Consider the following 24,395-nt stretch of genomic DNA (forward strand, 5'->3'; position numbering starts at 1 on the left):
CCTGTTCCTCTTGTCTCATCTCTGGGTGTCCCGCTGCAGGGAGGTGGGAGCCCTGCTGCAGGCAGCTCTGTCCCCTCAGGGGCACGGGGACCTGCTGCTCTGCTCTGCTGCCCTGGGCTCTGTGTGGCTCCAGAGCTGCTCTGGAGAAGGAAGGGAGCATGTGGCTGTGTGTCCTGGCTGGGGGACACTGCAGGCTCACGGGGAAGGGGACAGACTGGTGTGCAGGGCTGCACCCAAAACTCCTCCCAGCACTGTGTTACCCGCGGGGTGTTGGTGTCTGTGTGTCTGGGAAGCAGCCTGTGGCCCTGGATGGCACCTGTGCCATCAAAACTGCGCTGTGAGCTGGTGGCTGTTGCTGTGGCCAGGCTTTGTGCCAGCCTGGATCCATGGCCCTGCCTTTCCTAACCTCTTGTGCTCCTGCTGGACTCTCCCATGCACTTGGCCATGGCAGAGTTGCCCTCCCATGTTTTTCCTTGGGATCACTGAGAAGTTCAGGGAAGGGCTGCACTGATTTTGAACGGTTTGGGGGATTCTCTTTAACTGATTTGCAACTGAGCCACCCAAGAATGATTTTTGTGGCAGGTCTGGCTGCCTTTGGAAATTGGCAGTGCCTGGAAGAGATCAGAGGCTGTATGGGAGGGGAGACAGAGAGAGGAGGGAGCGGTGACAGCTGAGGGAACTGAGGAGGATGGTTTCTCTTTCTGCTGGGCCAGGAGCCACAAACATGAGGTGACAGGACATTAACAAGCCAGACACGCCCTGAAACAGTCCTGAACCTGCCACAGCTTCAGCTTGGGGGATGCATTAACATACCTGCTCATGCTGGGATGAGCTCATTTGCAGCGAGGTGTTTGAACAGTTCTGACCTTTCTGCTGATGGCAAGGCCACAGTTGTGGTGCACTAAAAGCAGGTCTGGTGATGTTTGAGATGGGAGGATGTGCTCTGTATCCCTCCTGTGGGTTGATCATTTGTTGTTGAGGATTGTACTGTGAACTAGATGGAGGAGCCTTTAGCATTTAACTGAAAACCTGACCCAGCTTAGCTATTTTTGGGGCTAGAATCGCTCCTTTGAAGCTATGCATTAAATATGTTCTAATGTCAAACAGCACATGAGGCTAGGGGCTCTGGTCACTGCCTTCCTAGGAATCCTCAGCTTGTTGTGTCATCAACCTTTTCCATCCCTGTCCAGTTTTTTACCTTGATTCAGCAATTTAAGTTGCCTGAGTCCCTTTCCTTGGTTTTGTTTTTGTTTTTTGGTTTTTTTTTTGTGCTGGGCCTTCTGTGGATGTAGATTGTTCATGCAATTCCCTTTTTCCCTGGCATGTGCTAAGTGTGTTTTATTTAAAGCTAGTGCTGGGCTGCTTAGAACCCGCCAGCTTTGGCAGCAAAGCTGGAGCACTGTGCCTGGATACATTCCTTGTGCTCATCAGTGCCTGTCCACTGCTCACGGTGACCCAGAGGAGGAATGTGCTCCCTGCATTTTGGAACCTCTCTTGGCTCAGCACTGAGCAGCCACTTGTCAGCGTGCAGGAGCTGGTTTAAACATTCCCATGGCTCAAAGCCCAACCTCCATGGAGCTGCAGAGTGGGATGGAGCTGATCCTGGGAAGTGCTGGAGACCTGATTACTGTGCTTCAAACACCCAGCTAGTCCTGTGGTGGGGTGTGCTGCTGCATTTCTGTCATAGGGCAAGAGGGAATTCTTAATTTAGTTATTACCGTGTTATCCCAATGCTTCCAACTAAGCTGCATCCTGAGGTGTCCTCAGAGTCTTCTGTTCAGTCTACATCCATCATATGATGTGGGAAAACCAGCAGGGCAAAGTTGGGTGTGATCTTGTGTCCTTGGTGGGTGTAGCAGACTGTTCCTGTGCCTTGCCTCTGAAGGCCTGGTGTTGCCTGGTGTTTGCACACAGCAATGCCTGGCTCTGTTTTCTACAGTCTTGGTCATCTTCAGCAGCAAAACATCTCTAGAGCTGCTCTTGTTCCCAGTTCTGGTGTGCAGAAGAGAATCCCGAGGGAAGCTGCTTCAGGGACAGGTGGTGCCTGAGCAGCTTTTGCTGGGCAGCAGGGCAGGAGCCCCGGGGTGTGGGAGGTGGTGAAACTGCAGTACTGAATGTGTCACCTTGCTCTAAAGAGCCAGGACAACAAACCACCTCTGAATGTGCTCAGCACTCCCATTCCAGCTGGAGGAGCCCTTGGCTGAGGCTCCAGGCGTGCCAGTGCATCCAGGCAGAGCTTGGAAGTCTCTGGGAGAAGAGACCAGAGACTCCTGGGACTATTCACCTCCTGGGAGAATAAAAGCCTGGAGGTGTATCTGAGTGGCAGGAAGGCTGTGCCCATTAAATACAGAACCTCAGAAGAGTCTTCTCATCCTTGCAGCATTAGGGAAGCCTCCCTCCCTCTCTTACAGCTGGCATGGAGTTCCATCCCCACAGCTCCTGCTTCCTTCCATTCTCTGCCTCTTTGGTTGGCTTGGAGCAAAAAGCTGCGGTTGCTGAGGTTTGGCAGTCGTGGTTTATGGTTTCCTACAGGGAGTGCCCAGGGACAAGAGCATTGAGGGTGTCTGGAAGGTTAAAGGCAGGACAAATCCTGCTGTGCAGCTCTCGGGAGGTGTGGAGGCCAACCCCTGTGTGAGTGACTGCACTTGGCTCCAGGAGGCAGCCCTGCAACCACTCCTCACTGCCCCCTCTCACCTGAAGTGTGTGTGACTAGATCCATGCTAACACTGTCTGTACTCTTGTATTGTGTTGCAATTTGATCACCATTAAATGATTCCCTTAAACTCTATGGCTTGATTGCCTTTTTTTTTTTTTTTCCCTTTACCTGTGCCTTTTGCCCATTTATTTTGGCTCACGTCGCTTCCTTTCTTCTTGTGGCTGCTCTGTCCCTTCTCCCTGAGGCTCCAGTCTTGCACTGTCCCTTCTCAATTATCTCCAGTCACCTTCATCTTGTTTTTAAGCTTGCTGCAAAGCCTGGCTTGCTCTGACCACAGGCAGTGCTCCCTGGGTGAGCTGGAGTGGCCTTGGGGGCTGTTTGTCTATCTTCATGCAGGAATCCCTGTGCTCTCACCAAGCCCAACACATTCCTCTTCCTTTTTGGAAGTTGTGACTTGATAGAAAGTTTGTTGGTGCTCTGATTTCATCATGAGCTTGGTGCAGTCCTTGATCCAGTGGGGTCACTTGAGAAAAGCTGGGATCAGCTCTGGAGTCAGAGCACAAGGCACGTGGGGTGCTGGGGGAAGCTGGAGCTGTTGGTTCCCACAGCTCATGGCTTTCTCTAACCTGGATTTGGCACCCACAGGTTCTATTTTATTGTGTTTCTGCCTCTCTGTGTCCACCCCCTCCTTCCCTGTGTGAGAAGATTTAGTTTTTTATTGTTGTCTAGTCAGGTGAAACCACCTGGGGCGAGTGGGGGTTGGGTGTATTTACCATTCCTGTCCTTTCCTCAGCAAATCTGTTTGCTGCTCAACTCTAAACATTTCTTTGGGTTGAAAGAGCAGGCAGTTGGGGTATAGATAAAAATGGCATTTTGAATAAGAAGTGAATTGAATAAGAAGTCCCGAAGCCACAAGCACCATCCCAAAAACTTTTCTCTGCCCAGTGTCTGTGGTCCTTGTGTCCACTGAAGCTGCGTGGCCCTGCCCTCGCCCAGCCCCAGCTGCTGGAGGTGGTTTGGGACACATCCTGCTCTGCTTGGGATGGTGATTATGTTCTGTCCCCTGCCCTGGAGCTCTGGGAATCGCTGCAGTGCTGCTGTCTGGGGCTCTCTGGGAGGTCTGTGCGGGGCCAGCTCAGCACGGGGAGCAGGAATTCTGCAGGGCATCAGGCAGCCAGAGTCGTTTGCTTTGGAAAACCCCATAAGAACCAGTCCAACAGCTCCCCCAGCACTGCCAAGGCCACCACTAAGCCATGTCCCACAGTGCCACATCCATAGATTTTAGCACCCCAGGGATGCTTGGCTCCACCACAGCCCTAGCTGGTGTGTGCCAATGCCCAACCACCCTTTCAGTGAAGATCTTTTCTCTAATATCCAACCTAAATGGATATTAGACAACTTGAGGCTGCTTCCTCTTGTCCTGTCACCTGGGAGAAGAGGCTGAGCCCACATGGTTCAAACCTCCTGCCAGGGAGTTGCAGGGAGCAGAGGAGTAACTTGGTGTCACCAGAGCTCCAGGAAAGCATCATTGTACTTAAAACTCACCCTTGGCTGTCACCTGCACAGCTGCAGGAAGGATGTCCCAACATTTCCCATCCCCTGATTAACCCTGTGCACAGCTTCCCTGACTTGTCCCCTCTTTTTTACCCCTGTGTGGGATAAGAGCTCTGATTTTCAGGAGAAAAGCAGAATGGAGCAGTGGGTGAGGATGTGTGAGTGGGGTGACGTGGGACAGGGAGGTGACAGCAGTTCCTGGATGTTCTTGTGTCCAAGCAGGTGCGTGTGGGGACTCACCTGCAGAGATGAAGGTGTGTGAGATAAGGCCCAGCCATGGCACCTGGGGCCAGGTGAGCTTCAGCTGCATGTTGATCCTATTGAGTCAGAGATGGGAGTGACCCTGCTGGATTTACCACTTCCACAAAGCTCCATGGGAGTTTTCTCCTGTTGTAACCCTGAGTACCAACACAAAGCACTCAGTGCTCCAGCTTGTGATGCTTTCTTGGAAAACGCTGATGGCAAAGCTGTAGGAACTTCCCCAGATCCACACTGGACACTTCACGGGGGTTTGGGTTTTTGCCAAGTAGGTTTTATTTGGCTTGTTGTGGGGTAACTGTTCAAATCAGAGAATCAAGTAGGTTGAAAAAGACCTCAGAGATCATCGAGTCCAAGTGCTGCAGTCTGAGCTGACACAGGACAGGTAAGCACAGACTCTGTATTGAAATGCTAAAATCTTCCCTTATGTCAAATCCTGCCTTGGTCAAGTAACTCCACTCAAAAACGCAGTGTTGGCCTCTGTAAGGCACCCACCAGCAATGCCCAAGTCCTTGGCCAGAGGCTTTTTGGGAAGGAGTGATGGCACAGCCCCAGCCCAGCCCCAGAGAGGAGCAGTGGGGCAGTGCCTGGGGCCAGTGCTGAGGGAGGTGTCCTGTGTGGGAATAACACAGGATGAGCCTCAGGAAAAGTGTTACTGGGCCCTTCTGGTACAAAACTAACGGGGCTTGCAGTGGGGTTGAACCTCTCCTGCTCTGAGTCCTCTCGTGCATCCTGTGCCCTGGGGGGGGACTTGCATCACCCCATGAACTGAATGAAAATTCCAACTGTTCAGCCTATTCCTCTGTTTTCCTGTTGTCTTTTCCCTTTTTCTCCTGGCAAAGTTGTCTCTCTGCCAGGCCATGTCTGTCCCAGCCCTTGCCTGAGCTGCATTAGCAGCATTTGAGCACTGAATCCCCTTGGTTAAGCCCTTGGCTGTGTAGCCACTGTAAACTATGAATGTTTTTAGCTTTGGGGTTTTTTCCTAGCTCTGCCTTCCAGCCTGTGCCATTCCCTTTGGTTGCAGGGATTTTTTTTGTGGAAGAGGAACTGGGGCTGGTGCTGAGACCCAGAGTCCCCAAACCTCTGAGTGTAAATAAGGAATCTGCTGATCTTTCCTCCAGCCCAAGCCAAACCTGCCCTAAAGTGAAACCACCACCGAGAAACTCTTTCCAGAGAGAATCCATCCCTGTGGGGGTCACAGGGCAGAAGTTCCCCTGTAGCTGTGCTGCTGGGGAAACGAGGGTGTGGGAATTGTGGTCTCAGGCTGGTTTGGTTGGAAGGGACCTTAAAGCTCCTGGTGGGAGGGGTGGGCTGGGCTGGCCAGGGGAGAAGCAGCTGGGCCTCCATGGGGAAGCATTTATCATTCAGGTGTGATTTGTAGGCACAGCTTTGGGCTCTCCAGCTGGGAGTGGAGCTGGGCACAAGGAGAATCCCAAACCGAGAGCAGAGAGAAGGTCAGCACAAGCGGGAGGGGGCTGAGGGACAGCGGGGTCTCCTCTATTCCTTCATTGGGTGGGGGTGAAAAAACACAGCTGAAAAGAGGAAATACCCGCCAGAAGGGCCGAATTAGGAATTCCCGCAGCCGGGGGTCCCTCCCGCTCCGCTCGCCGCGGCCGGGCGAGGGCAGCAGAGGCCGGGGAGCGGCGGCCGGGCCGGGGATCCCCGCGGGGCAGCACCGGCACTGGGAACCTGCTCTCGTTAGCAGCGATAAAACTAGCTGGTATTTCTATTTTTTATCTTTAGCCTCGAAAACCCGTGAACCCCAAATAGAGCAGATGTGCTCGGTGATGCTCCAGCCCCAAATCCTCCCTCAGGTGTCTCCTGCTGACACAAAGGGCTTGTGGTGCTGCTGTGTCTGCTCAGCATCCTCTGGGAATGTCCCCACGGAGTGGGACAGGCAGGCTGGGGGTGCCTCCACTGCAGGGACATGGGACATCACCTTATTGCTGTCCCCTCTTGCGGACTCAGGACCAGGATGGGAGATGCTGGACCTGCCCACCACCCCCTGTCTGGCAGGGGCACCACAACCTGGCCACCCCCCCCCTCCAGCAGCCATCCCTGGTACCTCGGGGCCGCACGGTGCCAGGCTGGGGCTCACCCCCGGGACCCTGGGGTGTCTGGGCACAGGGGGTGTCCCGGTCCCGGCTGTCCCGGTGCCCCACAGCCGGGCCGATCTGTGCCAGCTGCCCCGGCCTGGCTCGCTCCGTGCCCTGCCATCTTGCGCCTGTGAATAATTCACCGTCCCTGTCCCCGTTGTTTCCTCGCAGGTATTTATAGCCCGTGCTCACGTCTCCTTGGAGGCAGCTCGCTCGTGTAAATTTAGCTCCCGTCGTCTCTCACATGTCGTGCCCTCCAGCCCTTGCGGGAACCCCTCCTGCCATGGGGCCGGAGCCCGCACGTCCCCCCGGCATCGCTGCCCCATGGCCGGCCCGAGCCCCCGGGCAGCGGTGACAGCACGGCGTGCCCGTGCCGAGCCGAGCCGTGCCCGCTGTGCCCGTGCCGTGCCCGCCGTGCTTTGAAATTCCGGGGCTGCCATCCCGCTGTGCAAATCCCCGATCTGAGGAGCCGCGGGAGCAGCAGGAGCATCGCCCTTCTCCTGCTGCCCCCCGGGCACCAGCGCTCTGCTCTGCCCGCCTGGGCCGTGCAATGAGGGAACGGGGCAGCTCGGGCTCCGGGGGATGGATGCTTCTCCCACGAGGTCACCTGGAGTCCCCAGGTGCTCGGTGTGGCTGCCGGTGTCACGGTACCCCCGTCCTGGCGGGGATGCAGCGCACGGGTGGGCTCCGAGGATGGGGACCAGCGGGGATGGAGCCACTCAGGCACTGGCACAGCCGATGGCACAGGGTCCCCGGCGCGGGGATGCGGCAGGAGCAGTGCCCGTGTCCCGGGCACAGCGGGCACATCCCCCTCGGGGCCGGGCTGGCTCCCCCACGCAGGGACCGCGTCGCCAGCCTGGGGCCTGATGAGCCACACGCAGACACAAACCCGGCAGGAGCAGCACCCTCCCCTGCTCCCCATTCTCCACCCAAGTGCTGGTGTGCAAACACCCCCGTGAGCTGCCTCAGCTTCTCCCCAAATTCACCTGAGCGGGGCTGGGGGGGGGGCTGAGGCGAGGTGGCAGCGAGGAGCCGCCGTGCCCAGCACAGCCGCCTGCTCGGTGCTCTTTAACCGTGGGGAGGTGGCGGTGGCTCCCTGGGGTGGCTCGGGAAGCGGGGGGCACGTTTGGCAGCTCGGAGCGGGGGCGGTAATTAATGAACATCCTGCGCCGCTCCCCGCTGCGCCTCCATCCCGCAGGACCCCCGGCGGCAGCGCGGGTACCGCCGCTCCTGCCCGCGCTGGGCCGCGGCACCGGCGGCACGGGGCCTCGTTAATATTTTAGGAGCTCTTTTGTCCGCAGGGGATGGGGAGGCTCGTTCGCAATCGCCTTTCATCTCCGTGAGGCCTCCGCGCGGCTCCAGCCTCTTATCTGCCGCCTCCTCGCTGCTTCGCTACAGCTTGTTATGGGGCTTGGCTTGTTGTTTTTTTTCTGGGAAGGGCTGGAAAAAAAAGCCTGGCTGCTCCTGGCCAAAGGGCATCCGCCAGCCGTGCTGGCGGCAGCTGCTGGAGCATCCCCGCACGGCTCCTGCCTGCCTGCTGCCGTCCTGCCCGGGGCTGCAGCCCTGCCCGGGCTGGGCTGTGCCAAGGGCTGGGGCTGGATGTGTCCCTGGGGGTCCTGGGGAGGGCTTGGGGGCGGCTGCTCACTGCTCAGCCTGGGCCCTGTGGTGGCAGGGAGAGGGGGTTTGTGTGTGTGTGTGTGTGTGTGTGTGTGTACCCTGGAATGCACACCCTGTGTGTGTGTGTGTGTGTGTGTGTGTGTGTGTGTGTGTGTGTGCCCGGCCTGCCTGTGCCACGGGGGAAACTGCAGACCCCAAAGGCTGTGCCAAGGGGTCCATGGATCCGCTGAAACCCTCTTCCTTGTGGGGGATGCCCATGAAAAACCAGCCCTGGTGCCTCCTCCTGGCTTGCTGGGAAGGGGCAGAGCCAAGGTGCAAAGCTGGGCTTGTTCAGGGAGGAAGAGGGTGATTGAAGGAGAAAGTACCTGGAGGGGGAAATGGGAGCTGAGCTGCATTTCTGCTCCCCCTCTGAGCTGGGGAATGCAAGCAAAGCTGGGAGAGCAGAGGGTGCTCTGGGAAGAGGCCTGGCTCAGCCCTGGGGCTTTGACAGCCCCATGGACAATTGTCTCTCGGACCTCTCTTCATCCTCCCCTTGCTCCTCTTGCCCTCATGGGCAATCCCTCACTGTCCCCAGGTCCCAAACTTGTACTCCTGGCTCCTCCTGTCCCTCCCAGGCAGTGTTACCCATGATGTCCCCTCTCCAGTGATGGTCCCAGCTGACTGAGACGTGGGCAGCTCGGGGTCCCTGTGTGGGGTTCTGGGGGTCTCCAGGTGACCCCCATGCACACACAGGCTGTCCTGTGGTCTGTGTTGCCTTTCTCTTTGATTCAGTCCATCCACTGTAGCAACAGGACTGACCTTGTCCTGGAAAAAACCCAGCCCCATGCCTGGCCACAACATGCGCCAGTCCCACCAGAGCTGAACCCTCTGTCCATCCCTTTGCCCAAGCAAGGGCTGGGATCCCCAGAGGAAATCTGGCTGAAGGCCTTCAGGAGACTTTTGCAGCTGTGCTCTGCCAAGGCTGACAGCTTCTTCCCATGGGAAGGTCCTTCCCAGCAGCAGTGATGCACAGCAGGGCTCAAAGCAGGCACACCGCTGGGGACTGTCCCCCGGGGAGGTGCCATCCTCCTGGCACTGCCACTGCTGCCAGGCCACCCCAGCTGGCAATCCGGGCTCAGGGACCTCGGGGAGGGCTGGCGCCTGCGCTCAGGAAGGCGGTGAGCTCACGGGTTTAATTTTCTCAAGGCTTCGTTCCTCTGACATGTGATCCTCGCTCCAGGAAGGACGCGGCGAATGCGTCGTCCCCCGGGGCTGCCTGCCTCGACCTTGTGGGAAGAGGTAAGAGCACAGCATGGCTTTTCCGCCCCACTGGTGTCGCTTCCAACAGCAATTTAATATCTCCCTGATAACCCAGGCCGGGTTTCAGGCACTGTTAAAAAAAATAAAGCGTCTCCTGATAGAAGTCGATGTCCTCGGTTGAAATCCCCGGTGTGGGGTGGGTCTGCATGGCTGGCCCCACACTGCTGCTGTCCATCGCCAGCTCCAGACTTATCCGTGTCCCCTGGCAGGGCCCTGATGCCCTCCTGGAGAGGACAGTGGGACCATGGGGACTGCCAGTGTGGGGACTGTCACCCCTGGGCTCTGTGCCCAGAGGAGGGGAACATTCACCAGCCCGATCTGGGACACAGTGGGAGCTGTGGCAGCTCCATCCCACCCCATGGCAAAGCTGCCATCACTGCCCCCCTTCCCTGCCAGCATCCCAGACATTCCCACACGGTGCCACCCACGGGGCAGATGTTCCAGGGCTGTCCCCAGCCACGGGAAGGTCTGGGATGCCACCTCACTGTGGAGCAGCGCGGGCTGCAGGGATTTGGGCTCCCTTTGGATGCAGCAGGGCTGGGGATGGCTCAGCCCAGGCGTGACCCTCAGGGCCGCTCTGGCCATGCATCCTTCTCCAGGCCCAGCTCTCTGCTCCTGGCTCTGGGCTCACTTTTCAAGCTCACTTGGTTTCCCCAACTGGATTTCCCAGCTCCTTTCCGTGGGCTCTGTTCCCCGTGAGCTCTCCAGCACCTCCAGGACGGAGGTTCCCGGGGCCAGGCTTGCTCGCCGTGGCTCTCCGGGCTCGGTTCTGCGGGCACAGGGGTGGCTCCCCGGCTCCGTGCCCCGCCGGCGGCTCCCGGTTCCTTCCCGGGGCTCTCCCCATCAGCCCGGTGCCAGCAGAGGGCCTCCCTTACCAGCACAGCGCCGGCTGGAAATTATAAAACACATTATCTATTTGGCAAAACTTTGTGCAAGGCTCAGGAAAAGGGCTGGAATCCGTTCTCCTCCAGGAGACCGGAGACAGCGCGTCCCCCCCGGCTTCTGTTTTCAATGCCAGCACTCAGCCGCGTTAAAGCCGTGGGAGCGTTCGTCATTAAAATGGCAATTGTGGAGCCAGGCAATAAATTTAACATCATAAAAGGCGCTGGGAGGGTCTCGCTCATCTGTTGCTCTTCAAAGAAAAGTGTTAGTTGCTTCCGAAAAAAAAAATAAATTGGGAAGAAGCAGGTGAGAAGGGCCGGGGTGGCAGCTGTCCCCCACTGCTGGGGCGCTGCGGGGAGGGTGGCGGGGCAGAGGTGACCCTTTGGGGTGCCCATGGGGCGGAGGGGGCGCTGGGGCTCCTTCCAGGTGATGGGGTTCCCTCAGCGGGATCAGCGGGGACGAGGTGCGGGAACATCTCCCGTTCTGCTGCCGGGGCGCTCTGTCCCTGTCCCCAGGGGATGGGGGACACCGGGCGGGCAGGGTGACACCGGGCAGGCAGGGTGACACCGGGCAGGGCTCCCTGCTCTGTCCCGCACCCTGCGGCGCCTCTGTGCCCCCGGCTGGGACCACCCGCCCGCGATAGCCATCATCCATCTCCCACCGCCAGGCTCCGGCCGCCGCCGTCTGCCGGCAGAATTAGCCGTCGGATTGGAACCGTTCGCTAAATAATTCAGGAGATTTCTTCCCTTTTTTTTTTTTTTTTTTTTTTCCGAGAAAGCTGTTTTCTTTCCTATTTTTTTTTTTTTCCCTTTAAGGTCGGAGTATTTTCCAGGCTGGGTTTCCATCGAGGGGGTGCGGACACGCTCAGGCAATACCGCCATGTGTTTACAGCTCAGCTCCCGGCGTTATTTAGGGATTGTAAAACCACAGCAGCTCGCTCGCTCGCTTCCCCCCTCTGCTCGCCGCAGCCAATTTTTTTCCTCCATGCGGCTCTCGTTGCAGCGGCAAAGGTCAACCCCGCTCCTTTGAAAGCAGCACCCCCCTCCCTTATCAGATTTAGGAATCCTTGGGGGAGGTTGGAGCCGAAATGCAGGCACAGCCAGCTGGCCGCGCTCCGGCCGGGGGGGCGGCAGGCTGGGAAGGGAGGATGGAGGGGCTGCCGCGGGAGGAGGAGGAGGAGGAGGAGGAGGAGGAGGGCGGTGGGATGAGCCCCCGCGGCCGGGCGGGGCAGCACCGGCAGCAGCGAGCGCCGGAATAATGGGGGCGCAGATAATCCAGCTGATTAGGGCCGGTTTGATGCGAGGAGAAAATCGCTGCGGGGTGAATCAGCGCTGCTCCGGGCGGGGAACCCCACAGCGCAGGGATGGGGGTCCCAGCAGAGGGGGAGCCCTGCAGAGAAGGGCTGGGGGGCACGGGGATGGGATGAGCGCAGGGTGAGCTCCATGGAAGAGGGGTGAGGGCTGTGCAGAGGGGGAACCCATGGAACTGCACTGGGGGGGTCACAGGGATGGGCTGAGCCCCGTGGCACAGAGATGGGGGTCACTGGGAGGGGATAATGCCCGTGGCAAATGTCTGGGGTCTATGGCAGGGCCCGGGAATGAATGGGATATTATCCTCTGAGGTGATCTGCTCTGGGGGGCACTCCCAGCCCTCTGCCCCACCCCACCTCCCCAAACTGGGCAGCCACGGGGAACCTCAGCGAGGCTGAGCATGGGAAGGGCTCTAAGGGGTCATGGCGTGACCAAGTGATGGCAGAGAGCGGCACTGGGGTCCCTGGGGAGGGGGAAGGAGGCAGGAAGGAGCAGGGAAGGGAGGCAGGACGGAAGCCAGGCGTGGGGCAGGAGGCTCTGTCAGTGCCGTGGCAGTCCCAGCCCGGTGCTGGTCACTCCCCTGAGACGTTCCCTGCTGGTCCTGTCCTGGCCCAGGCACCGCTCACGCCATCAAACTTTGCCAGCGGATGGCTTTTAATTAAAAGCAGAAGATGCTGCTCTGCGCCCTGGCCCTTCAGGGATGACCACCGCTCACATCCTCTGCCTTTGGTCTTCCTGGCTGCACAGCTCGACACGGGGAGATGAAAGTCCTTCCCTGCGAAAAAAGGGCAATCATAAAGTGACGCCACCAGGATGTCCCCAGCCGAGGGTCCAGCGGGGTCCTGCCGGCCAGGGGACACAGCCAGGGCTGAGCAGCAGCCTGGGGAGTGGGGCTGTGCCTTCAGCCCTTCTAAAAATAACAGCTCGGAGCGCAGCGAGCGCCGGGCGCCTAACTGGAACCAGCTTTGCAAACTCCCAGCTGGAAGCAGCTTTAGGAGCCTGCACCAGCCTTTCTGGGAAAGAGCAATTAAAAATAGCGAGCGGCTGAAAGCACCCTCCCTGTGCCCGTCCTGCCCCTGCGTGGGGAGGACACGGGGAGCCAGGTTTGGAGGGCAGGTGTTCCCCTTTGCTCAGCTGGGAAAGGCCAGCAGCACCTAGAGATGGAGCTGGAAGGATATCGTGGGGGGATTCAGCCTCCCTGATCCCAGGAGATGGGGGCAGTGGGCTCAGAGCCCCCAAGGAGAGCAGCTGGGGCTATTCCAGCATTGTCACCTGCTGGTTTTGGGAGCTGGAGCTGGAGCTGAGGCCACATCCAGGCTGGAGCCTGGAAGGGCAAAGGCCAGGCTGTGCCAGGGAGGTGTGGCTAGAACATCACACAGAGGGGTCGGGAGGGGGATTCTGGGGACGGGTGAGGGGCTCTCAGTACCCCACATGGGCTCCAGCTCATCCACTCACAGGGGATCCAGCCCATCCATCCCCACAGCTCCAGCCCACCCACTCACAGGGGATCCACCACAGCCACCCTCACCAGCTCCAGCTCTGTGGATCAATGCTTTCCACCCCACCTCCTTTGGGGCTCAGCCCCCCCCGTTCCTGTGTGTGCCCATGGCAGGGTTGGACCCCTGCCCACACCGAGGCTGGAGATTGCCCCGTGCAGGTTTAGCTGCTGGCAGGTGCCTGATGACCCGTGCCAGGCTCATCAGCTCTGTGCCCAACCCTCCACTCCATGGCACAGAGCCTGCAGCCCCACGTGCTGCTGCTCCCACTTTTCCCATTGATCCCACTGACCCCACTGCTCCCACTGCTCCCAGTTATCCCACTGACCCCACTGCTCCCATTGATCCCACTGACCCCACTGATCCCACTGCTCCATTGATCCCACTGCTCCCACTGCTCCCACTGCTCCCACTGACCTCACTGCTCCAATTGATCCCACTGACCCCACTGATCCCACTGCTCCCACTGCTCCCACTGCTCCCACTGCTCCCACTGCTCCCACTGATCCCACTGCTCCCACTGCTCCCCAGCCCCACGCTCTCCCTCTCCCCACCCCCAGCCTGCTGCCCTGCCTGCTGGGGTGCCCTGGCTGCTGGGGTGCCCTGGCTGTCCCTGGGCACCCTGGGGGCAGCTCCAGGCGCCCGCCCTGTGCTCAGCCTCCCCCAGCCATGAGCCATGCCTGCCCTTCCTCCCCCTCCCTAACAGAGCAAACAGGGCCAGGGCAGAGCCCCAAACTCCCCCAGCGGCGGCTCCCGGGGCTCCTTTCCTCTCTGCTGCCTTCTCTCCTTACGTCCCAATTCCCTAACGAAGGGCCATGGCAGAGGAAGTCTTGCAGAAGCCCGTCCTGGCAGCCGCCTTCCCGCTGCCACCCCGAGCTCCGGCACGGCACAGCGGGATTTCCTCGCATCGGACCAGACCCAATTTGTGATTTTGGTCTGGCACAAACCACGCTGCTCCCTGCCCCTCGTGCTCAGTCAGGGCACCCCATTCTCCTTCCTATTTTCTATTTATCCAGGTCCTGAGCAAAGCTGTCCCACACCCTCCTTGAAAATACCTGTGAAATGGGAAATGCTCCTCTTTTCCCGTGCCCCAGGGTGCTGCGGATCCCCAGGTGCCTCCAAGCATCCCGATGGATGCTCCATGTGTGCCTCCAGCTGGGTGGCTGCTGCTGGTACCCATGCCCAGATGATGGCAAAGCTGATGTTTTGGGATTGTCTCGGGACAGCAGCTCAACAGCTGTTGTGTCCCAGTGGGTTTCTGAGCACAAATGGGAATTTCCACCATTCTCCTCAGCAATGCACTAAATGCCTCTCATCACCTATTCTTTGTCACTCTTCCCTTTTCAGTTTCTTCCATGTTTCAGGGAGTTCCTGTATGCTTTATATTCCCTCACCAACTCCCTCTATCCCCTGCAGACTCCTTTTCCACCCTCACTGAGCTGCCAGATCCAGGAGAAGCAGGACAATGGTCCATGAGTGCAGCTGTGGGAGCCCTCAGGGTGGGACACGGGGCTGCAGCAAGGACGGAGGAATGGTCACCACTGAGGATGCCAGCTCAGCCAAGGGATGTGCCACCCCTTCTTCAGGATAAACCCTTCCTCCACACAGAGATGCACAACCAGGGCTTTACTGGGGGTTTGTTTGCTTTTTGAGCCCCAGCAGTGCCACGGGGAGATGGAGCAGTGCCCACAGGACTGTGTTGTGCTGGCAGGGATGGATGCAGGTGGGAGCGGGTGTGGTTGGGCTGCACATGAGTACGGATTCCAACAGCCTGGAGGGGTCCTAAAGGCTCCTTGGGGACCCTTTGGGGACATGGAGGAAAAAGCAAAGTGGTGAACACTGGGGTGTCTGCTCGGTGCAACCCTGTGGTGCTCCCAGCTCAGGGAGCTTGGCAAAGGCCAGGAGAACACAGGAATTTGTCTCTGCACCCTTTCCTCAGCAAGTTTTGCTCCTGCTCACAGGGTGGCTCATGGAGAAGATGGGCAGCTCACTCAGGGCTCCACCAGGGAGGTGAAGACCAGTTCTGGATGGATCTCAAAGGCACATGAGGCTTCTCCCACCTCTTTTGTGCTCGCTGCCTTCCCGTGCAGGGCCCGGCCCCAGCAGGTGAAGGCAGGAAGGCATCAGGCAGCACAGCAGGGTGGGGGGAGTGGCATGGTGGGGGGCCCAGCTGGTGCGTGGGCCCACGGAGAGGCTGCACAGAGGAAGGTGAAAAGGGAAAACGGCTCCTTTAAACCCACAGGGCCATGGGAAGGCAAACACGGGGTGAGGCAGAGCCCCAGGGGAGCCGTGCCTCGGGACAGGAGGGGATGGAGAGCCGGTGTTGTGGCAGGGAGCAGCAGGAGGAGGGCAGAGCCTGGGGGATGGATGAAGCACCAGTGACTGAGCTGCACCAATGACCACGGGCACTGCCAAAGGCACTGCTGGGTCAGGAGCAGCGTTTGCTCAGGAGACTCCAAACCCCACCAAAGTTTGGTCCCCTGGAGCCACCAACACACAGACCAGGCCCCTGCATCCCCCAGCCCAGGGTGGGGCCTTGGGGGTGAGGTGCAGGAGGAACTTTTTCTCCTGGAGCCACCATCCTGCCCTGCCCAGGGAGCTGCTGGGACCTGCCCCAGGCAGTGGAACCTGGGTGCCCCTGGCCAGGGGGCAGCCAGCACTGAGGAGACAGCCAGCATACCTGGGACGTGGAACAGTGTCCCAGAGTTGCCAGCATGTCTCCTCGAGGGTGTCACCACACCTGCCTTGCTCCGAGGGCTCCTCCATGGCTTTCTGCCCAGGCCATGTCCTGGCCAACCACTTCTCAGGACGGCATCTCCTCTGGGCAGCTGATGGAAGGGGGGGTAAAGACCAGACCATAAGCTGGGCTTAACCAAAAGGGATCATTTCCATGAGTGCAGGGGAAAATGAATGTCCATGGGAGAGAGCAGGAAAGGGCTGTGCAGGAATGGCAAGGGAGAAGGTGTCACCCTGAGAGGTGGCAGTGGGAGGTTAGAGGGGTGAGGGTACCACAAGGTGTGTTTAATTCCTGGAATGGCTTCAGCCAAGGAGGCCCTGACAGCACAGCTCAGTTCCTCCCAGCTGTGCTTGTCTGCAAAACAGCCATCCCTGCTTCCCCAAAATACTTGGGAGGGCTGGAGTAGGCCAACTCCACCACCCTCATCGATGCTGCAGGGAGCCTATTTTAAGCCTTGCTAACGTAGGAGGATTAAATTTGGCTGGCTGAGACACGTCCTGCTCCCAGCTGTCCCCCAGCCTCCCCTGAGGTTGGCAGCTCTGCCACAGGCACGGCTCACGAGGCTGGAGGCTGCCCCGAACCTCCAGGGTCAGCTGCCCTGCACAAGAGGAACCCAAAACTGGGGCATCTCCTCGGATGCAGAGGCACTCAGCTCGGGCTGAGGGCAAAAGCTCTTCCAGGCATTGGTGTCAACAGGTTGACCGGCAGGAATGTGGTGGGAAGCACCGTGGGATGAGCTTTTGGGGTGAGGATGGGTTTGGGGTGCGCTGGGGTCTCCAGCCCCATGCTCCCCTCTAGAGTGCCCTTACCTGGAGGAGCTCAGTGGTGGGGGAGCCTTCTCCCCATCCTGGCAGGGATGTCTGTGCCCAGGGAGTCCTGTCGAGAGCCACAGACCGATTTGCCCCTTCCCATGGCACGCAGACTCCTCTCCCTCGCCCTCACCCCCCTGCGCTCCCACAGATCCTCGTCAGGCTCATTGTTGTATTAATTGACAGAGCGCTCATTGCTGGAGGTCTTGCCGAAGAACCTCATGGAAAATTGTGTGTTGCCTGCCTGGAATTCCCTGCCTGGTGCCAACACGGTGTATATTTAAGCGAGTGTCACAGCCGACCATCGAGGGCTGAATCGCCAGCACCGGCTGCAGCCCGGACAGCCCAGGGCAAAGGCTTGGCCAGAGGAAATGCAGCAAGAGCTGATTTAACCTATGGGGATGGAGCACCACTGACCTCCATCGCCGGTTCCCGCTGCCACGGGAGCATCGCTCCGCTGCTCTTCCTCCCTTTGCTCCTTTGGAAGACGGGGGTAATAATCCCCGTCACCTATTTGCGAGGCTGCTGTGAATTTTCATGAGCTCCCATCTGAACGGGGCTTTGAGCAGGAAAACTGCTGTATCAGCTCTAGGCAATGATAAACAATACTCAGCATTTACATATTCAAAGCACTTTGATTAACTCTTGGGGTTTAAGGACTTGAGTCGATTCCCACCCGAGCGGAATGGCAGCTGGACGGGGCGAGGGGCGGCGCTGGGGGAGGGCGGAGGGGAGAGCTGGGGGTTCATTCCGCCGGCCAGGGCCCGGAGAAACCCCGACTCAGTCACGCAAAGCACCTCCTGCCTTAAATCCCTGCCTGGAACGGAGGAAAAATAAACCCGGCTGGTCCCCGCCTGCGGGAAGGGGCAGGTCCCGCTATGCGGAGCGGGTGCCGAGCTGAGGTATCAGCGGTTCTGCCGCAGACGCTGCAACCAGGTGTTAAATAGCTGTGAAATGCTTACTTGATTCATGCAGGAGTTGCCAAATAAAGGAATTTTTAGTTTTAAGAAAAAATAAATTAGGGAAAAATTATAAATGAGGCCCACGCCTGCCCTGATGCACAGAGCCGTGACGTCCTCCCCAGACGCCTGCTAATTCTACGGGGGCAAAAAGCCGCGGAGAGCAAATCCAGGAGCACGGTTTCACGTTTTATTCAGCCGGTTTTTTTGTTGTTTTTTTTTTCTTACCAAGTCTTCACAATCTCCTGGATTTACATGCCGCCCCCCACTCCGCCCCTCCCCAGGGGATGCTCAACTCTTCGGGACTCCTGCCGCCACAGGACCCTCCAGCATTATTATTGAAATCACTGTCAAACAAGAGCAAAACCTGGCGAAACTTTGGTGCGACTTCAGACGCTGTGGGCAGGGGATATCCGTGCAGAAGTGCCAGCTCCAGGGCTGACCCCCTTCCTGAGCGCTGCCGAGCGCCCCATCAGCTCCTTCTGCCATTAATTAACGGTAAACTCGGGAAAAAGCAGCTCTCCCTGCTCCAGCGTCGGGGCCGGGCATCCCGCAGCGCAGGATTCCGGCGGATCCCCAGCCCGAGGCAGGAGAGATGCTGCTGCCGTGTCCATGTCCGCCGCTGTACCCCATCACCGCATCCCCGGCCCTGCAAATGCGGCGCTGGCTGGGAAAGATAAAGGACAGGGACACATGGAGCCATCCCTGCGGGCGGCCGGGAGCGCTGAGCCGCGCTGCCCGCCACGCATGAGCGCTGCGAGGCCGCCGCGCCGCTTTCCTCGATTAAAAAAGCTTTTCCTGCTGCTAGGAAGGAAACTTTGGGCGCCGTCCCCCGTGCAGCAGCCCGGGAGCAGCATCCGGAGCACAGCCCTCGGCAGCTGCGGGAAGGGCAGAGGCTCGGAGCTGCTGCGGGTGCGGGGAGTGTGCGGGTCTGTGCGGGCACAGCGCCGCTGGCCGGTCCCGGAGCTCTTTGTACCCAGTGATGGGGACAACGGGACGGAGCTGCCCGCGGAGTGGGGCCGCTGGGAAGGACAGATCCAGCTCCAGAACTTGCGGGGAGACACCGCAAGGGAGATGTCCCAGCTGCTCCCTCCAGCAGGAGGAAGGACCGCGGAGGGCGAAGGGGTGGCCCTGGGGTGACACCGCCTGTCCCCGTCCCACCGCCCCACAAGGACACGGGGACCGGGCAGCATCACCCGGAGAAACTCCCGGTGCCGGCAGAACCCCCCGGGACGGGCTCACACCTTCACCCCCTGCCCGGTGCCGGTCCCGGGGGGCCGCGCACCCCCGGCGGGGACACCGCGGTGCCGGTGCCGTGCGGAGCCGTGCGGTGCCGTGCCGTGCGGTGCCGCCCGCGCCGCGATCGATCGGCATCGACCGTCCCCGCCGCGCTGCTCCAGTTTCCAGCCAATGTCGGGCGGCGGCGGCCCGGGGACCCGCCGGTGGCACCGCGCACCCGCCTGGCGCCGCCCGCGCCGCGCTGCCCCGAAGAGCCGGAACGGACCGCACCGGCCGCGGAGCCGCTCGGCGGGGGCGGCGGGAGGGCAGCGGAGCGGGCACTGAGAGGGGAAAACGGGCACCGGAGCGGGCACTGAGCGGGGCACTAAACTGGGCACCGGAGCGGGCACTGAGCAGGGCACCGGAGTGAGCACTGAGCAGGGAAAACAGCCGGGCACCAGAGTAGGCACTGAGCGGGGCAAACAGCGGGGCACTGGAACGGGCACTGAACCAGACAAACAGCCACCGGAGCGGGCACTGAGTGGGGCACTAAATAGGGCACCGGAGCGGGCACTGAACAGGGCACTAAACAGGGCACCGGAGTGAGCACTGAGCAGGGAAAACAGCCGGACACCGGAGCGGGCACTGCCCAGGGCACCGGAGCGGGCACTGAACCAGACAAACAGCCGGGCACCAGAATGGGCACTGAGCGGGGCACTAAACAGGGCACCAGAGCGGGCACTGAACGGGGCAAACAGCTGGGCACCAGAGAGGGCACTCAGCAGGGCAAACAGCTGGGCATTGGAAAGGGCACAGCTCAGGGCAAACAGCCGGGCACTGGAGCAGGCACTAAACAGGGCACTGGAGCAGGCAAACAGCTGGGCACCAGACTGGGCACTGGACTTGGAGGCAGACCAGGCAAACAACCAAGCAATGGGCTGGGAAATCAATGGGGCAAACAACCAGGTACCAGGCAGAGCAAACAATCGCTCACTGAACTGGCACTGAACCAGGTACCAGGCTGGGCAAGCAACCAGACACTGGAGCAGATAGGGAACCAAGCTCAGGACCAGGCACTGAACCGGGGACCAGACTGGGCACTGGACTGGGCAAACAAGTGGGCATGGAACCAGGCACAGAACTGGGCACTGTGCCAGGCACTGCTGCAGTGAGCACAGAACTGGGTACCAAACCAGGCAAAGATCTGGGCCATGCTGCAGTGGGCACTGCCTGGGAACTGCTGCTCTGGGTACTGCACCAGGCACCAGACATGGACTGGGCAAAGAACCAGGCACTGCAGCAGGCAGTGCTGGCCTGGGCACCAAACCAGGCACCACAGCAGGCAGAGCTATGATGACACCGAACCAGACACTTAAGCTGGCACAAAACCATACTGGGCACCATTCTGGACAGCACCCTGCTGCACCCAGTTGGGTGTTCCACACCGAATGAGGTGCTGAAGAGGCACAGCGTCAGTCAGCACCACACCAGACCAAACTGGGCAGTGCCATGCAGGGCACCGGGGGACTGTGCCAGCCTGTCCTGTCCCACAGCACTGCCCTGCACCAACACACAGCACCCCACAGCACTGCTGCCACCCCAGCACCCCCAACGCCACCCAGCATGACACCAGGTACCCCTGCTGCCCTCTGCTCCCTGGGAGTGTCCCTTCAGGACACTGCAGCCCTGAGGGACACCCAGCCAGCACTGCCAGCCCCAGACCCTGTCCCTTAGGGTGCAAGTGCCACTCGCTGCCGTGGCTAACCAAGTGCAGCAGCAAGAGGTCCAACAGCCCCGGGCTGCCAGGAGCCCCAGCAGAATCCCACCTCCTGCAATGCCTATGGATTTTTGGGAAGAGAACCGACCCAAAAACGGAGCTGGGGGCTTCTTTTGGCTGTGTCCCAGCACAGCCAGGCCTGCGGTGCCCCAGGTGCCCGTGGGAGGTGGCGTGGTGGCCGTGCAGCTGCAGGAGGAGCGGGGCTGGTGTTATTTCCGCGATAGTGCCGAAATGTGCGCAAACACTGCCTCCATTATCCGCCGCACAAGCGGAGAGTGACCCCGGCGTGTTTGCAAACGCAGCCCCGGCGTTAGGTACACAAGGCGGCGGCTCCGCTCACCACGGGAACGGGAACACCGGGCCTGGCTGGATAGAGCAGCTTTTGATTGTGGGGGTGTCGCTCCAGAACCCTCCCACTGCTGCCACAGCGCAGAGTGGGAACAAGGCTGGGCAGAGCCCGAGTGAGGCTGATCCTCGCAGGAGCCACACTCCGGCTGCCCCTGACAGCCCTGATGATGTGGGGCTTGAGGCATTCAGGGAAAACCCAGAGAAAGGGGATTTTTAGGCAGACTTCAGAGGGTGGTTTTAAAGAGAAGTGATGTAACACTCTCTGGAGCATGGTGGGATTGCTGCAGTGTCCTGTACAGGGCCACGGGTTGGACTTGATGATCCTCATGGGTTCCTTCCAACTCTGGATGTTCCATGATTCTATGAGTAGTTGGAAGGACCAGGGTGAGAAGAGGAAGTGTTGGGAGCAGCAGGAAAGATGGAGGGCTGGGTGCTCTGGGATGGGTTCAGAGCGATGGAGTGTCTGTCCCCAGCAGCACAGCCCTGGGATGGCATCACTCATCTCATGGATGTCCTGTGGCACTCCCCGGGGCCAACAGTGCCCCGCCAGTCCTGGGACAGGCTGGGGAGGCTGGCATAGGCTGACTGTCACATGGACCTTGCCGGTGCCCTGGGCCATGTTTTGGGTAATGCTGTGTGTGACCTCTCTGCCCAGTGAGGAGGCAATGGGTGACAGCCAGAGCAGGCACTGAGAGGGGCGGGAGGCTCCCAGGGGCGGCTGGGAACACCCCAGCAGTGCCATTGTCACACATGCTGGGGGAGGTGAGGCCAGGAGCTCGGGGTGCCTTCGGGAGGTGACTCAGTTTCCCCACACGGGCGTGGGCAGGGGGGCTGGTGGCAGTGGTGGCAGCAGTGGCAGCGGTGGCAGCGGTGGCAGCGGTGGCAGCGGTGGCAGCGGTGGCAGTGGTGGCAGTGGTGGCAGCAGTGACAGCAGTGGCCCTCGGGCTGGCAGCGGGCGGTGGCACAGGCTCCCTGTCCCTGCAGGATCCGGCTGGCATTGTGCCGCACAGCGAGGGGGGCAGAGCCTCTTCTTGCACCTGCCCAGAGCATCTGCTAGGGAGAACATCTCCATGGCAACTCTGCGGCTCCTCCATCCTGTTCCACAGGGGACAGGGCGCTCTGCCTCTGCTGCCCCCACCCAGCTGGGCTGTCCCAAGGTGGGGACAGGCCACTGGAGCCCTGGGATGGGCTCTGGAAGGGACAACTTTGCTGGGAGCCTGCTGATCCCTCCTGGGGCTCCCGGCCTCACACTGACCACCGGCCAGCTCTGGGACTCACCAAACTGAGGAGGTGCTTCCCACCTGGCTCCCAGTTTCAGGGAAGGCGGCTGGTTTTCCATCTGCCCTGCCACATCCCACCAGGACACACGGAACCTTCCTGTGCCTCAGCTGCACTCCAGACCTTTGCCCTTTCCAAAGTGCGGAGGGGGAAATTTTGGGGGAGGTGAAAGGAGGTGCAATGGGACCAGGGCTCCTGAGGCTGGAGCAGTGCTGATGGATCTACTTCCCTGGATGGATCTACTGCCCCCTGAGCCCCAGCACCTCCCTCTCCTCGGGCAGGGCCTGCCTGGTGTCCCCCAGCCCACTGAGCACCCACCAGTGCTCTGCCCCTGCTGCAGGGCTCTCCTGGAGCTCTGCACTCCCTGCGGGCTCTGGAAGGGGCCAAGAAGGAGGTGGAGAAGATTTTCTGTGAGACTGGAGGGGAAAGGGAGGGGAATGCAACTGGAAGCAGCACTTGGGAGGGCTTTGGAGGCTCCTCATCCTCTGGCCCTGCCATTGATATGGGCACTGCTGGGTTTTTAAAGGCTGGAGTGACTCAGGGTCTGCAAAGCCCTCCTGGTTCCAGGAGTGTCTGGGATGCTGGGGGATAACCCCACCTCTCCAAAGGCCACCAGTCCCTCCTGCCACCTCTGCACCCAGCCTGGCTGGTGGGACCTTCTCTCCTCCTTCCCTCTGAGCTCCAGAGGGCACTTGCTCCATTCCTGGCTTCACTGAGCTCCTTCCAAAATCAGGGCATTCAGGCAAGCCCTCAGCTACTGGAAACACACAGTCTGCACTTCAAAAAGGAAGAAGCAAACTGCTGTGCCAAGAGACTGATTGAGGGGAGCCCAGCCCTCACTCTGCGTGAGGGTAGGAGCATCCCAGCTGCGGGCAGATACCTCAGCTCCAGCGGGATACCCAAAAATTGCATTTCTGCAGCCAGGATTGCAGCCAATCCCCACCCCAAGAGGCAGCCTCTGACCCAGAGGGTTTCCAGAGGGAGGATACAGAGTAGGACAACTCAAGGAATGGCCTCTCAGCTATATAAAGGTGGGAAACTGAGGCACGGGATGATTTAGGGACTCAGTGAAGCCATGTGTGACAGGATGCAGATGGCCCAAATCCCAGGCTCTTCTCTGAATTGCTGCTGAATTCTCCCAGAGGCAAAAAATAGCAATTTTTGATTGCCTCTGAAGCACCCGTTGAGGATGCTGAGCCCTCAGGAAGGAGGGAGTGGAAAGGATCCCAGGGCAGCAACTGGAGTGTGGGGAGATGGTCCAGCCCGGGGGGAGCAGGGGAGAGGTGAGGAAAGGACAAGGGGGGGCAGTTTTACACTAAAAGCTGACAGCTTTAGAATGAATATTAGGCAGAAATCCCTCCCTGTGAGGGTGGGGAGGCCCTGGCACAGGTTGCCCAGGTGGCTGCCCCATCCTGGAAGTGGCCAAGGCCAGGCTGGATGGGAGCAAAACCAGCACACACTTGTGCTAGTGGAGGGCTCCTTGCCTGTGGAACTGGATGACTTTTAAAGTCTCTTCCTACACAAACCATTCTGTAGTTCAGTGATGTCCTCCTCAGGACCACATTGGAGATGGATATTTGGGATGATCCATGAGCTGGAGTGAGCGTGTCCATCCCCAGTCTGGCCCAGGAGTGTACAGTGGCCAAAGCAGCACCAAAGCTCCTGGGGATGAGGACCTGGCAGCCCTGGGAGCCATAAATCAGACTCACAGCCAAGGCATTGCTTGAAGGAACCTGGCTTCCACCTCTGCTCAGGGATTGTCCCTCCCTGGGACCCTGCAGTGGGCTCAAGCTGGCTGCTGGGGACCAGCTGTGAGTTCTCCTGGATGCTCGTGGGACACGAGCACTCTCAGCCCGGCTTTCTCCCCACCCCAGCTTATGTGCCAGGTGGGGAAAGAGTTTGGCCTTTGCTGCTGTTGAGAACTGCCCATGTGTGAAGATAAAACAGAGGGAATGTCACGTCCCGGCGCTGCCGTCTCCAGGAGCAGCTGAGGGGGCAGGGACGTGCTGGGGGTCAGCAGGAGGAGCTCTGATGGGCTGAGCTCACCAACTTCACCTCCTCAGATATCATCCTTTTGGAGGATTGTGTGCCTGGACACCAG

The 24,395-nt window shown here is 59.7% G+C and overlaps 1 long non-coding RNA gene across 2 annotated transcripts; it reads left to right on the forward strand.

The window, feature by feature from the left end:
• Positions 1-10,264: 10,264 nt before the first annotated feature.
• Positions 10,265-17,337, forward strand: LOC140685030 (uncharacterized). Of its 2 annotated transcripts, XR_012058181.1 has the most exons (3): positions 10,265-10,668; positions 11,178-11,372; positions 16,901-17,337. It is a non-coding gene; the product is annotated as an uncharacterized lncRNA (long non-coding RNA). The 2 variants fall into 2 exon arrangements; XR_012058180.1 differs by lacking the exon at positions 11,178-11,372.
• Positions 17,338-24,395: the final 7,058 nt, after the last annotated feature.

This window comes from Taeniopygia guttata, chromosome 13 (genome assembly GCF_048771995.1).
Source record: "Taeniopygia guttata chromosome 13, bTaeGut7.mat, whole genome shotgun sequence".
Lineage (NCBI taxonomy): Eukaryota > Metazoa > Chordata > Aves > Passeriformes > Estrildidae > Taeniopygia > Taeniopygia guttata.